Below are 15,949 nucleotides of genomic sequence, written 5' to 3'. Positions count from 1 at the left end.
TGGTGGCCTCCACACGAGAGACAGGTCCCACTGAGGATTGTGTGCTACTTTGGAGACGTGGAGAAAATGTTCTGTTCTGACCCTGTTGATGAGCAGGGAGTAAACACTGTGCAGAAGAGATTAAGTGAAGCATTTAGAACAAGTATTTCTTGTTTCCCCATCCAGTGAAGGGAGAGGGCTAGGAGGACAGAACGGGGAAGGGAGAACCATGGAAGTGCTGAGATGGGGAAGGGACGTGCTCTCACCAGACACAGATGGACCTAGGTGTGCCAGTCACAGGGCTTGTGGGCCAGCACTGGTGCCTTGGGAAAACCAGGGTGGTTTGCAGCTCTGGGCAGCAGTGCTGTGCATCCCAGGTTCTGTCCAAATAGAATGGAGGGCTGGAGGTTCCCGTGGAGGCACTGGTGTGTGCTGGGTACAGGAGTGAGGGGACCCATTCTGTGTTCGGGTCGAGGACAAGGTGAGGAACCAGGGCTGTGGCTGCTGCTGTGAGGAGGGTTGAGGACTGCCAGCCAGGTAGAGCCGGAGTGGAGAGAAGGGCTCTTACCTTGTCCTGGGGGATGAGAGAGGATGTTCAGCAGCACCAGTGCTCCAGTGCTGGGCTTCAAGGAGCAGACACAGTTTTGTCCCTCCCTCCCAGAGTCAGGTAGGCTCTGCCCCACTGGGACCCTGCAGTTCCCAGCTCAGGCGGCTGTGAGTAGGGTCAAGTCTTGGGACCAGGAGATGTTTGTTTAGTTCTGCTCTTCTCTGAGTAGAGAGCACCTCTGAGAAGGTTTCTTTTTAGGGAGAAAAAAGGCTCCTCCCAAATTAGTCAATTTTTATGATTGAATACCTGTAGCTCCAGGATCCAGTTCTCTGATTCCAGTTAAGTCTCCCCTCCCTTCCCCCACATCCAGCCAAAGCACTGCAGCTGCTGCCCAGATCGGAAGATAATACAGTCCTGAAAAAGTGCCCAGCTAACCTCCCACCTTGGTTCTCTCACATTTACGTCAGAAGAGGGCAGAGCCCAGCTCTCTCCTGCCTCCATCATGCAGCAGAAGGGCCACTCAGCAAGCGTTCTGGTCTGGAGAGCTCATCCATCCACCTCAGCTTGGGGAGGGCTGGATGTGATGTGAAAGAACTGTGCAGAGCAGTGTGCAAATGCACGATGTAGTCGACACAACAGGGGCCCGGCTTTGCCCCCATCCCCCCCAGCCTCTGTCCCAGGCCATCTTTTAGCTTCTGCCTTGAGGCAGAGAGACCCATGAGATTCTGCTGCAGGTGACCAAGCCACCTCACCACTATAGGAGAGGAAGCAGAGACTGAGTGAAGAGTAGAGGTGGTGTCTCTTAGGAACGTGTAAATGGTCGCGGCAGATGCAACCTCAGGTGATGCCGAATGAGTCATGCCCTTGCATAGCACTCCCCTTGAATGCACATGGAAACTGAGGCTTGCCTCTGGCCAGTATGGTATGGCAGAGGTGATGGGTGTCCCTCCCATGGTTATTTCTGCAGAAGACCCCTCTTGCTGGCCTTGAAGACATGAGCCGCCATGTGTGAGAAGCCCTGTGAGGGGTCATGTGGCAGAGAACTATGGGTGGCCTCTAGGAAATAAGAGTGACCTCTGGCTCGCAGCCCCACCAAATTGGAACAAGCCACAAGGAACTGAATTCTGTTAACAATCACAGGAGCTTGGAAGAGGATGCCAAGCCCCAGAAGGAAGTGTAGCCTTGCTGATACCATGATTACAACCTTGTGAGTCCCTGAGCAGAGGACCCAGCTAAACCATGCCCAGACTCCTGCCCACAGAAACTGTGAGATAATCAGTGTGTGTTACTTTAAGCCGCTAAGGTTGTGGTGTTTATTACACAATAACCAATAACTACTACAGATGGGGTGAAGATTTTCCAGGGAGCAGACACCTTAGCGATGCCTTTGTTTTGCAGACAAGGAGTTAGAGCATCTAGGAAGGGGCCAGGACCTGCCCCAGGTTAAGCAGCTGGCTGAGGCCACCCAAAGCAGATAAGAGGGAGGCCCCTGGGAGTGGGGTCCTGTTTCCTGCTCTGCTCTTGCTCTTAATTCATGTGGCCTTGAACAAGCCCTCTTGCTCCCTGGGCCCCCAGTTTTCCTGTCACATGCTGCATCATGTCACATGTCAGGACTGGATCAGACTTTTATCTAGCTGCTTTTTTGCCATGACTTGGTATTTTGCGGCCACTCAGATCTGTATTCCTTCTAGAACCCAGGCTTTTGTGCCTTAGTGCAGTTTACTCTGTGCTGCTCCTTGGCACTTCCTGTGTTGCGTGTTGCTACTGGGACTTTAGGAGGCTGGATCTCCTTGTCCTGAGCACACTTTGGAAAGGCTTATGGGCTCAGAGAAACCTCTGAAGTGGAGATCTGACTGTGAACCAGGAGAGATCCTGTCTGACCATGACCCTGGTGCTCTATGATTCTGGGCAGGTAGCCCCCTTCTCTGACCTCACATCTCCTCAGCTCAGTGAGGGACTTGAGCAAGATTAAATCTAGAATCCTTGATGACTCATGCCACTTCTGGTGCAGCTTTTGAGAGGGCTTCTTAGGGAACCGGAGCTTGTGGGATGGGGACTGGATGAGCCTGGCTACCATCTCCTTGTCCTGGTTCCCAGGCGTCCAAGTCCAGAGGGCAGACCTCAGTATTGACTCGGGTCCCGCTGTTCCCTCCCTCCAGCCTGGCCCTCTGGCCACCCCAGTGCCTGGCCAGCAGTTGTCCCTGATTCACAAGGGCTGGAGACAGTGCACCTCTACCTGCTGGGTGGTCCTGTGCCCACTCCCAGGCCTAGGGTCCTGGATATCTAGAAGCCTTCTCTACCTCCATAACAATGATCCCCATCTCTCAACTTCACCAGGAAGCCATCCCCGCTCCCCAAGTGAATTGTGAGCAGGTGACCTTGAGTCACCTCCTGAGAGTAGGAGGAGGCTTCTTTCTTTTGACCTAAGGGGGAGTCTGCATGTCCAGTCTTCCGCCTACAGCTGGCTCTAGAGGTGCAGGGGCTGGGATTGTGCCTGGTTGCCCCCTTGTCAAAGCAACAAGGCGAGCAGCAGTGGGCAGGCTGTGTGAGAGTATACACAGGAGAGAAGAAGCCATGGCCAGTGGGAGTGCCAAGAACAGTTCCCTATGCTCATGGAGACCTCAGAGACCACACCTGTGGATGTCCAGCCCAGGGGCTTCTCAAGGGGGCTGGAGATCCAGGAAGGTTCCCTGCTTACATTAGCCTGCACTCTGAACTGCCACCTTCCATCTGCCTAAACAAGGTTGCTCTCTTGGCCAGACCATAGCAGTGCCATCATGGACGGGTGCTGGGGGTCCATTGTCACAGGACCACTCTCATTAGTCCTCAGCTGACAACCTGTGAAACACACACCATGCCTCTCAGCACTGCCTGCCCGTTCTCACTACCCCACCCTTCTCTCCCTGTTAGTGAGGCTTTTACCATCAACAACACCAGCAATATGCTTCAGGAAGAAAGGATAAACATGAGCATGTATACTACTTTGCCAAACTCCATGCTGTGGATGGGCCAAGAGTTCCTATCAGTTAAATAAACTACCAAATTGCATTAACACCAGCCTTGTCAAAAAATCAGCTGCTGGTGGGAATTTAGCATGTGCTCTCTCCTTCTCTCAAACAAACATACATATCCTCACTATGAATTCATTTTTCATAGCACCTGTGCTGCTGCTCGGGCATGTGGACATGACTGGCCTGTGTGGGGTCTGAATGGAGTTAGGCTGAGTTTCAGGCTGTTCTGCCTACCCCACCCTGGCTCTCCAGGGAAGCCATGCCAGAGGGTAACTGTGTGTGCTGTGTGGGGGCTGTAGCTGGCACTCAAAGCTAGCAGGTACTGGTGCTGCCGTTGGGAACTGGAGGGGAGACCCTGCACCTTTTTGAAGCTGATAGGAGTGTTTGAGATGCATCAGTGAGGCAGAGAAGTTCCTGACAGCAGGTGCACTAGTTGTGGTCAGGACCAGCTCTGCAGTCCACACAAGCTGTATGGTCAGGTCTCAGGTGGTTGTCAAGAGGTCCTGCAGATGCTGTCTTGACAAGGTTCTTAGTTTCACTGCTAAGTCACCAGGGGGATTGGAGAGTTCCCACACACACTGCAGGATTGACCATGCTGGATTGACCATGGCACCTGCTGGATGGACCATGTGTGTGTGTGTCTCTGTGTATGTATTTGTATGCATCTCGGTGCACGTGCACATGTGGTGGTTACACATGGGCTCTGCCCACTGAGCTGATCTGTCCAGGATTGCTCAGCCTCCTGGCCCATGGTTAGAAGGGTTCACAGCAGCTTCCCAGCTAGGTTCTGGTTCTGTAGAAGACTAAGTTGATGCCAAATACACTTACATTCTGGTTTCTTAGGAAAGCATCATGTGGACCAGAATGTTTAATAAATCAGAACAAGCCATTTGCTGAATGTGCCAGGAATCTGAGAGTCATGGATGTGTGTGTGTATGTGCATAATTTTTAAAAAATCACCATATTTTTTCTTTAACTTTTTATTTTGACATAATTTTAGGCCTTTAGGAAAGTTGCAAGAATAGTACAAAGTCTTCCCATGTGTGTCTTTCACCCAGAATGTTAACTTTTTACTGCTCTCGTAGAATTCATAATATGAGAGACGAGGGTAGGCATGTCTGCCCACATTATACATATGAGGAAGCTAAGCCTCAGAGAGGATAGTAACTAACCCAAGCAAATAAGTGACAAATTAAAATCCAGAGCTCTCAGATTTTTAAGTGCATGTACGCATGAGTGTGCAGGTGTCCTCCGCTGCCCAAAGAACTTTCTTCCTTGTGTTGTGGGTCTGCTAGCAGTGAATTGTTTTGGCATTTGATTCCTTTTTTCACCTTCATTTTTATTTTTATTTATTTATTTTAAAATATTTCTAAATGTTTGTTTTGAGAGAGGGAGAGAGAGAGAGCACATGTACATAAGCAGGAGAGGGGCAGAGAGAGAGGGAGACAAAGAATCCCAAGCAGATTCCAAGCTGTCAGTGCAGAGCCCAGTGAGGGGCTCAATCTCACCAACTGTGAGATCATGAACTAAACTGAAATCAAGAGTCAGACACTTAACTGACTGAACCACCCAGGCATCCCTCACATTTTTTAAAAGACTTTTGCTAGGTATAGAATTCTGTGTGGACAACATTTTTCTTTTAGTACTTCAAAAATGTCACTTCATTTTCTTACAGTTTGCATGTTTCTAACAAGGTAACAAAAATTCTTTTCTTCCATGTTTTGTTAGGTCTGTGATCCAACCTACTGTTGTTATTTTTATTTACAAAGCCAATGATCTTTTAAAGATGTTTTTCAAAGATGATATTTTTAAGTCCCAACATGGGGCTTGAACATACAACCCAAAAATCAAGAATTGCATGCTCTACCAACTAGCCAGCCAGGCATCCCAAACATTTTTAAATAATATGAAAGAAATATTACATATTTCACCGTTATTAATCATTTGTTGTGTTCATCATTCCTTTGTGTAGATCCACATTTCCATCTGGTGTCATTTCACTTTTTCCTGAGGACTTCCTTTAACATTTCTCATTGTGAGAATCTGTTGGTGATGAAATCTATCAGTGTTTGAATGTTTGAAAAAGTCTTTATTTCATCTTTGTTTTTGACAATACATATCTGAAAGTTATTAACCTCGAGTTTTAGGTTAATAGTACGTTATGGATTTTGCTCCATTGTCTTCCTGCTTGCATTGTTTCTGAGGAGAAATTGCTGTCTTTTTATCTTTGTTTCTATGTACATAATATGTCTTTTTTCCCTGGCTGCTTTTGTGATTCTCTATCACTGATTCTGTGCAAATGGGTTATGATGTGCCTTGGTTTCTTTTATGTTTCCTTTGCCTGGGATTCATTGAACTTTTTGGATCTGTGTGTTTAAAGTTTTATTCAAGTTTCAAATATTTTTAGTGATTATTTCTTCAAATATTTTTCCCTGTCACCACTCCCACGCAACCAGTCCTTTGAGGACTTTAATTACATATATGTTAGTCCACTTGACATCATTCCACAGCTCACTGGGCTTCCAATCATTTATTTCTATTCTCTTTTTTTCTCTTTGTTTCATTTTAAATATCACTGTGTCTTTAAATTCATTGATCTTTTCTTCTGCAGTTAATCTGGGATTAATCTCTTGTTAATCCCATCCAGTGTATCCAGAAGTTTGATTTATGTCTTTTTAAATGTCTTCCACATCTCTGTTTAACTTTTTGAACATATGAAATGGAGTTATAAAAATTCTTTAATGTCTTTGCTGATTTGTCAAACTGTGTCAGTTTGGGGCTGATTTTCATTGTTTTTTTTCCTCCTCATTAAGGATCTATTTTATTGGTTCTTTGCATGTCTAGTTATTTTTTATTGGGTGGTAGACATTTTGAATTTTGCCATGTTGTGTGTTGGATAGTTTTCGTATTCCTTTAAGTATTCTTAAGATTTGTTAGCTGGGACTGACGTGGTGCTTAGTCTGGTGCTAATTACCACCCACTATGGAGGTGTTCTTTGCATGCCTGGTAATTTTTTTCTTGAATGCTAGATATTGTGAGTTTTGCATGGTATATATTGGATAGTTTTTGTGTTCCTATAAATATCCTTAAGATTTGTTAACTGGGATTGGAGTGGCGCTCACTAGAGTGGGGCTAATTATTGCCCACTACTGAGGCACTGCCCAGTGTCCCACAAATGATGAGGCTTTCTACTCTGACTGGTAGGAACAGGCACTATCCCCAGGTCTGTGTGGATGCCAAACAGTTTCCTTTAATCCATATGGGTGGCTCTTTCCCTAGTCTTGGTAGTTTCCTTACACACATTTGCTGATGCATCATCAGCTGAATACTGAGAATGTTCTGGAGTTCCCTCTCTCTCTCCCTCTCTCCCTCTCTCTCAGTGTGTGTGTGTGTGTGTGTGTGTGTGTGTGTGTGTGTGTGTGTGTGTCTCCCTCCTCTCCAGCACTGTGTGCTGTGAACTCTAGCTGCATTGTTTTCTCTGGACTCTAAGCACTGTCTCCTCAACTCAGGGAGTCCACCTGGCTCCACCCTCCATGTGCTATGGCCCAGAATATCCTCAGAGCAACAATTTGAGTTGTGGGGTTCACATACTTTGTTTTGTGTCTCTTAGGGTTTACTGTCCTTTATTGCTTACTATACAGTGTCTAGAAAATCATTGTTTCATATATTTTGTATGCATTTTAGTTGTTTCAAGTGAGAGTATAAATCTGGTCCCTGTTATTCCATCTTGATCATAAGCTTAAGTCCTGGACCTTGGTTTTTCATTTAATCATTTATTTGTAGGAAACACTGGTCTGGGCCCATGACTATGGATGGTGACTTGGGTAGGGGGTGTTATTGGGGCTGGTTAGCATCTTTGATTTTCATCAGTGATGGTCATCCAGTTGATTATATAAGTATGTAAATTTCTGCCTCATGATTTCTGCCCTCCAGACTCTTTTCAAGAACTTTATGCTTCCCAGCTCTTATAAAAAGCTCAGTATTGGGGTGCCTGGGTGGCTCAGTCGGTTAAGCATCAGATTCTTGATTTTGGCTCAGGTCATGATCTCACAGTTCATGGATTAGAGCCTCACATTGGTCTCTGCCAATGTGGAGCAGCGTGGAGCCTGCTTGAGATTCTCTCTCTCTGCCCCTCCCTCTCTTGTGTACATGCTTTCTCTCTAAATCAATGAACATTTTTTATTCTTAAAAAAGCTCAGTATTAACAACTAGTTTGTATTTTCTCGTGAGTGCTGTGAATCTTACAGTTGGTCATGATTTTGGTTTTGGTTTTGGGTTTTTTGTTTTTTGGTTTGTTTTTTGTTGTTGTTGTTGTTTTTTTTGCTTGCTTGTTTTTGCTTTGACTGCCAGGGAGCTCAGATAATTTCTTAGTCTCGCTTCCTGGCTGGGGTAAGATATCATAAGATGTATTTCTGTAAACAAACTCTTTACTCCAGCCTTCTCTTTTTAGCTTACTTATTTTTTGCCTTATATCTCTCTCAGAATTCTTAGTTAGAAACAAGAGACATCTGCTCTCACTATCCAGCTGATTTGAGCAAAGCCAACAGTAAATGTATTAGAGCAATGATTGGGAAGTTCAGAGTCTCTGGGAGGGTCAGAGAGCTAGGCCCAGAGCACCAGCCTGAGTCACACCAGGACTGGTCCAGGGGGAGACACGGTTCCTGTGCTGGATATGGGCAAGAGCTCTTGCTCAAACCCACATCAGGGCTACCTCTGTATGCAGACCCAGAGGGGGTCCCAGCCCCCCCTAGATTCATGTTGGTCATTTTTGGTGGAGTCTCATGTGAGGGTCCAATGGGAGAGCCTAGGTCATATGTCTATAACATGGCTGCAAGAGAGGCTTCTATACTGGGGGGGGGGGGGGATGGCTTTGGACCTCCTCAAACATAGGAGGGGTATTCAAAAAGATTGGGAGGCTATTCAGTATTGCTATTGATACATAGCTATGATATCCTAATATTATTTTAAACAGTTATATTTTCAAAAGTAACCAGTAATCCTTTGGGAGGAAAAAAGGTGGGGGTGGTTAACCCCAGCTGTCATAAATGCAGGTACTCCTTGTATGTAACCAGTCACATGCCAGACAGCACAGACTCTCCCTCCATGCCAGCGCACCCTCACTGGCTCCAGGGCCCCTTGCCCCTCCTTACAGAGTAGACAGCCAGAGCACAGCCCCATTTTGGGCTCTCAGGGCTCCAGGCCACTTGGGGGTGGTTGTGGGGATGGGATGAAATGTTTAAAGGTTGGCAAAGCCCAAGGGCCAGAGGGATTCTGGCCAAGCAGGAAAGGAGCCCGTGTTAGTGCTTTCATCCAGCTGTATTTCAGGCTTGGTAAGCATTTGTCACCAGCTCCAAAGTAGAAGCAGGCCTTCAAAACCATCTAGCCCGACCTTATTGGAATAGTGACCTCTTAGTCTACTGAGTGGCAGAGCTGAGATGTATGTTGGTAGGGGAGGGAGGCAGTGGATGACACCCTGTGGCCCCTGACTCAGAGCAGACTTCCCTAAGATCACTGGGTTTGCACAGAGGGGATAGGGATGGGTGGAGGACAGTGGGGAAAGTGAGAGTGTCAGGAACAGGTCAGGTTCCCAACTGGAGCATGAGGAAGGGCTTCAGCCAGACCAGCCCCTAGCACTGTCCTGCCGACCCCTCCTCCCAATTCCTCCTCCCTCCTCTGTCTGTCTTCCCTGGGTCCCTCAGTGAGGCCCAGGTGGCTGAGCATCCTTTGTCAGAGGGAATTAACACACATAATTAAAGTGTCCAATGAAGAGCTTTGCATATTTCTTAATTACTGTCTGAGTCTTTGGGGGGACGGTTTGAAATGGGATTTTTCACGTTTCCTCATTTAGCCTACAGTGAGCCAGCTGGCCCCTCGGGGCTCCAGTAGGAGCTGGCAAAGCCCTGGTCTGGAGCTGCCTTTGTGAACACAGGGTGCAGGATCGGGTGTGGTGTGGGAAGCCTGGTCCCCAGCCCTCCAGGCTTGTCAACCTTGCAGGAAGGATAGACCAGGCTTTTCTGTTTTGTAAAAATAGCACAGAAGGAAACAAGGATCAGACAGATGTAACTGGTGTCTCACCAGTTCCTCTCATCACCATAGGGCCCAGGAGCTGTGCATCCCATGGTCAGGACAAAATGGGGGACCTTATGGGCAGGGGGATTCAAGGGAATAGTGGAGTCCTCTCCCCAGGCCCCTGCAGAGCAGGGACAGTGGCCCAGATGGCCTTGCCTCCTTCCTAGCTGCAGGGCAAGGACTGCACCCTTTAGCAGTCAGGCCCTTCCCAGCATTCATACAGCTTTCCCCACTTGTGTTCTGGAAACTCAGCTGACAGAATATCTGAGTCAGCTGGGCCCACCCTAGGAACAGGTTATTATTGGCCTCAGCCTTGGGGATGCAGATTTGCCTTTTCAATCCCGAGGACCACTTCTGACAGACAGCTGCAGACAGTCTCTGACCTGGGCCTGGCAGTGAGCCAAGGATGCAGAAGCCCTTTCCTTGGCGTGGGGACTGCTGTCCTAAAAACACAGGTATCAAAGAGATGGGTCTGCCAGGGTGGCCTAGAAATGGCAGGGGCTTCTTCCAGGTCTTTCCTGCCTCCCACTCTGGGCCTAGCTCTGTGAACCCAGGGAAGATCAGGCAGAACCCCACTGTCTCTCCAGCAGTGTCCTGTAGCTGGTGTGGGTGGTAAATGTGAATGTGTGGCCTAGAAAAGATTATGGGCCAAAGTTCTGGCTTAATTCGCGAGAAGGCTACCGTGGGGGTGGTTCATGCTCTGCCAGGTCTTTCCAGACCTTCCAAATTCTCCAGCTAATTTCTTTTGCTCTGCCTCATGTTCTGCCCCATTTCTGGCCCTCACGGAATCTCTCCACCACACCCACATCTACCATGGACATGACCGGGAGGAGAGGGGTCCTTCACGGAGGAAGACAGTGTTAGACCAAGAGTCTGGGGGCTTATGGCCCACTCAACTATCATTCAGCCTGGGCACAAGCCAAACCCAGGAGCTCTCATAGGCACTGACCCCAGAGCCCTGGGAGACTTTGGCTTCACGTGGCAGCTCTATGCTCACGACTCTAGCTCCATCCAGTCCCTCCCCTGGGGACTCTGTTCCCCCTGATGCCTCGTCCCCATCAATCAAGACCCAGCCCAAATGGCCACCTCCTTTAGGAGACCATTGCAGTTCTCCAGCAGAGCAGCCTTGCCTTTTCCTCGGCTCTCAGTAGCCCCTCCCAGGTTACTTCGTACTTTAGGTATCTGCACCTGAATGGCCCCACCACTGGAGCAAAGCTGCTGGGAAAAGCAGGGGTTCATCTGTTTTCTCGCTGTGAATTCTGTGCCCAGCACGGGCCTGGCATAGAGTAAGCCCCCAGTGGGTGTTTGTTGACTGCATAGAGAGGCCTCTGCAGCTGTCTAGAAGCCACCCAAATGTACAAAAAGCTATTTATTTGGATCGGCCACTGAGATGGGGACTGCAGCCCATGGGACGCTGGCTGGTGGAGTGAGGTGCAGGTGGGTGCTGGTAGCTAATTGTGAAGGGCCAGCATCCAGTCTACACTGCACTGGTGGAATTTCCAGGGTGTATGGGACTGAGCTCATCTAGATAGGCTTGCAAAACTCCTGGGCCAGCAGTCACACTCAGGTAAGAAAATCACTGTTTAATGATCATTGCAATAATGAAAAATAAGCTTAGATAATCATGGGATTGAAAAATTAGTATTAGTTCTTTTTTAATGGTTTCCTTTCTGAATTTAGTGCTGATATCTGTGCTTTGGTCTGACAGTTTTAAAGACCACTTTTATGGATGACCTGAATCCAGGTGATTTTACTTACTTGGTGTTTGCTCCTCATCCAGTTTGCTTAGGGTTAAGGAATGGCTCCATCATCTGTTGGTCACAAAGCCAGGTGGCAGGGAGGTATCCGGGGCTCTCCTCTGCATCTGACCAGTCATTAGGTCCTGCCACCCCCAGCTCTGTTTCTCTCCAATGTCACTGCCTCTGTTTTAACTGAGATCTGCTGTCCGTCACTGGACTGCTGCCCCCGGTCTGGCCCCTGTGAGCCGTTCTGCCCAAAGCAGCATAAGTTTTCTTCCTAAAGCATAGATCTCTTGCCTTCAAAGAGGTGGGTAGCCTGCCAAGGTGGCCTACTGCCACCTTGGTATAACAAGGTATAACATACCACCCCAAGTATGGGGTATAACATACTTGGTATAACAAACCACCCCAAGACTTAGTGGTATATGAAATGTGAATGTTTACTTTGCTCAGGAAACTATGGTTTGGGAAGATCCTGGCAGGGAAACTGTGTTTCTGTTTCCCTGGGCATCAGTGGCTGGCTCCAAGGGTGAGGGCTGGAGTCATTGGAAGGCTCACTCACCCACAGGTCTGCTGTTGTCAGGTGGGTGTCTGTGTGGTCCTCCCTCATGTGGGCTGCCGTGGGTTTCCACACAGCATGGTGGCTGGTGTCTCCGAAGAGACAGCTTTCAGAGTGTGAGGGACGGGAAGCGCTCCAGACAGAAGCTGTGCCACCTTTCCTAACCTAGCCTTGAGAGTCACACGGACATTTCTGCCATAGTCACAGGCTCACCCGGCTTCGCCCCTACACAGAGCATCAGTGGTACATGGTAAAAAGGGCATGTGGGATGGGGAATATGTGGTGGGCCATCATGGAAGTTAGGAAGTGTCACACTTGCTCCCCCCACCTGTCTACTTAAGACCCTTCAGGAATGGCCACCACCCTTGGGAGAGAATCCATGCTCCTTGGTGTGTTCCCTGCCCTTCTGGCCTTGCCTGTCTCTGCCTTCCCTTCACTCCCTCCCTCCGTAGCTGGCCCCAGAGATGGATTTTGGTTTAAATCAACCCACTGGCCACATGGAACTTCCTTGAACAGGCAGTGGGTTCTTGAACTTCCTTGAACACTTACCCCTCTCCTCACACACTATTTGGGCTCCATTTTCTCTGTGACAAAGCTCAGATGTAGAGGCTCTGAATGTATCTACCCCATGGCTCCTGGACACACCTCCACTCCCCCTGGTAACCTGGCTTATTGCCTCCAGCCCCTTGTCATGAGCTTTCTGTCTCTGCCTCTGTGCCTTTGTTCACACTGTTCCCTCCACCTGGAACACCCACTCTCTCTCACCCTCACCCTTCCACAGCTGAATGAATGCCCTGCCTCCTCCTTGTGGTCTCCCCGACTGCCCAGCCACCTGGGCCCCTCCCTGCCTTTTGTGATCTCCTGCAGTGTCTCATGTGCAGTGTTGCACATGAGACATGACTGTGGTGTCAGATCTGGGTCTGTATGCCAGCTCTAGTGCTTGCCAGCTCTATTACCTTGGTGACAATAGCTCACTCGTTGGATTGGAATGAGGATAAAATGAGCGAACCCAAGTTAAGCACCCATTTCTTGTCTGGCACCAGGTAGAAGCCCAGTAATAGGGTTTCCTTCTTTCTAAAGCCTCTGGCAAATGCTCAGTAATGAATTTCCTCACCTTCATTTGGTTGAAAGATTGAAAATGCATCTCCCTGCTTAATCACATGGGACTAAACTACCAGAAGATGTTGCTGAGCCCTGAGCAGAGAGAAGAGCTCAGTAACAATACACCTGCTTATTTAATATAATCCTGCCAGTGGAGCTGAATCTTTGTCCTCAGAAAAAGCTCCGCTGCTGCAGTGGTGTCCAAGAGCTGCAGTCAGAAGGCATATGGGGCAGTGTGACCTTGAGAACAGAGCTGCGAGGCAAGGGCAGTTCCCAGAGGCCGCAGGGGCCGGTGGAGAGCAGGAGCTGGTCGGATGCACAATGCTGCTGCCCCTCTCAGGCCGCCCCCGGCTTTGGCCCAGTGGTAGTGCCCTGTCAGGTGATGGCTGCAGCTGTCTTGCCATCCTTCATGGGGAGACTGAGAGAACAGGATGGCCAAGGAGGTGGGTGGTGCAAGCTGTCCATTCGCAGGTTCCCATACCTTTCACCCAGGGCAGTTGTGGAGGATCTGAGCCACATTATCCTGGCACCCGTGGACAGAGTATGGGTGGTCTTGGGGAAGCTCTGAGGCAGGGAAGGGTGGGGGAGCTTCTGCTCTGAGAAATGAGAAAGGCAGACCTAGAGGAATAGTAAGAAATTATTCCCCTTTGCAGCAAATCAGTAATGAACCCCTCATTCAGTCCAGGCTTCAGTTGGGTTGCTGGGCCTAGGTGTTCATGCCCGCTCACCCTCACATTCTGATCCCCTCCTCGTCCCCCTTACTTCCCAGTTTCTGACCTTCCAGATTGGGTCAAACACGGCCTCAGTGCAGAAAAGCTCCCCCCCCCCCCCACCTCTGTCTGGTCCCAAGGAAAAGGGCTTGGTGGGGCCATTTCCAGAGTTCCATGACATCCATAGTGGTGGCAGCAATGACCTGGCAAAATCCTGAGACCCATTGTGACCCCAAGATGCTGAGGAGGGTCAGGGATAGGAGCTCATTCCCTGGTCAGACTACCTCAGCCTGGTCCCACTCGATCTGACCCTGACAGCAAATGGCTGTCAATTCATTTCCCCTTGTATAAAATGAGGATGATGTGAGCACCTGTTTCAGAGTTGAGGCCCCCCCCCCCAAACCGTGTTAAGGGCTTCGTGCAGGGTTGCCGCAAGCACAGAACCTCCTGAAAACTTGAGGTGGGTAGGGGTCTGGTCTCTCTTGTTCACTCACTGTTATCAGATAAATCTGCACCTGGCACAGCTCCTGGCATGTGCCTGGAACACAGTAGATACAGGAGGCACGTGCTATCATGGTTGTTGTGGGAACACTCAGAAAGACCGGCAGGACCCCACACCTAAACGTTCCTCCTGCACAGCCCCAATAAACAATTTGTTGTCTTGGGGCTTTCCTCCACCTGGAAGTCACCCTGCGAGCCAGTTCTAATCCACTGCCAGTGGCTATTGTCTGGGGATGGGGTGGCTTGGCATTCGAAGCCCTTGCAGGGATTTCTAGGTTCTCAGCCCCTCTGAGGACCTCCTGCGGCGCTAGTTGCTTTTTGCCATTCCACAGCCTCTTTCCTGTGTGCTCAGCTGCCCCGGGGAAACACCCCTTGCAGGGAGAGAACTGTATCTTCCTGCCTTCTCTCCACCCTGCTCTCTGATGCTTGCCCCTCCCCTCCCCCCCAGGTGTGAGATGGGATGTGTCACTACCTAGGGAAGTCACTAGCAAGCGAGCCCCAGATCCCCGTCTTCCAGGGGAGGCAGTAACTTTCCACCGTCTCTTGGAAAAGGAGGATGCTGCGTTCTCTTCCTCCTCTTTGATTTCATCTGCCTCTTGCTGGCTCAGGGTTTCACTCTGTGGTCCCCTTAGTATTTTGCAGCCAGGGCTTTCCATGGGGGAAGCCTCCACTTCTCACCTACATGTGAAAGTTAAGGGGAGATTTAATGCAATTGGAAAGCACTTAACATATTAATACCTAACAGTTGTCAAGTAAGATTAGAAGAGATTGTGGGTGTGTTACTGCTCACCCCAGAGAGGTTCAGAATAGATATGTGGCTATTCTGATGCCAGCTCATACAGGACCTGGCACTACCAGGCAGAGCTGGCATCAGACCCCTGGTTTAAGGGCATGCCCCCAACGAGACTGCCCCACACTTGAGATGCCACCACGAGTGGACTCCCCCAGGACACCACACTTCTGATCAACAGGCTGCAAATTTGAGGGGCCCTCATGACCCTCCTCAGGTTCCATAATTTACCACAACAACTCACAGAACTCAGTGTGTTCTACTTATAATTCTGTTACAAAGGATCCAAATCAGAAATGGCCAAATGAAGAGACACGATGGGCAAGGTCAATCCAGTAGCCGTGGTAGTATTTTTTTAATCTGATATTCTGGAAATCGTCTCAATATCTCAGTTGCCTGCTGTCTGCTTCTACTTTTAAGCATCTCCTGTATGCCTGGCTGGCACTTTTATTTAATTCTTACCACTGCCCCTTGAAGTCTTTGAGTTTATTATACCCATTTTAAAATGCAGAACTGAGGTCCAGAGGAATGGTGACCACCTCAAAATGACAGGGCCAAACAGCAGCCCAGCTAGGATTGGAATTCAGCTAATCAGTTCTGAGTCAAAGATGGGGCCATCCCAGTTTGCCCCAAACAGTGTGTCAGATGTCCTTCCTGGCTAGAAGATGGTGGCCTTTCCCTTACAAATGTTGGCTGTTTGGAAGGTGGTTGCTCATCTCTTCTGTGGTGTATGACTAAGGCTTCAAAACCAGAGAAGGACCCTTCTCAGAGGAGCCAAGTAGGGCTGCCTTGCTCCATCTGGGCAGTGACCAGCCACCCCAGCAGGCCCAGCCTTGTGGACATCCCGTCCAAGAGTCAGGGAGAGGCAAGAGTCAGGGAGAGGGCAACCTTCACGTGCTGGCTCTTTTGCTTTCCCTATCAGGGTTGCCTGTGTCTAGCAGTC

At 49.1% G+C, this 15,949-nt stretch overlaps 1 protein-coding gene across 1 annotated transcript in view; it reads left to right on the top strand.

Moving 5' to 3' along the window:
- RAB6B (RAB6B, member RAS oncogene family) overlaps window positions 1–15,949 on the top strand; it is a 59,126-nt gene that overhangs the window by 10,944 nt on the left and 32,233 nt on the right. The gene's annotated exons all lie outside the window — the stretch shown is intronic.

This window comes from Puma concolor, chromosome C2 (genome assembly GCF_028749965.1).
Source record: "Puma concolor isolate L17-30 chromosome C2, mPumCon1.1.hap2, whole genome shotgun sequence".
Classification (NCBI taxonomy): Eukaryota; Metazoa; Chordata; class Mammalia; order Carnivora; family Felidae; genus Puma; species Puma concolor.
The sequence above is the reverse complement of the archived record's forward strand: the minus strand, read 5'-3'. Positions and strand labels throughout refer to the sequence as shown.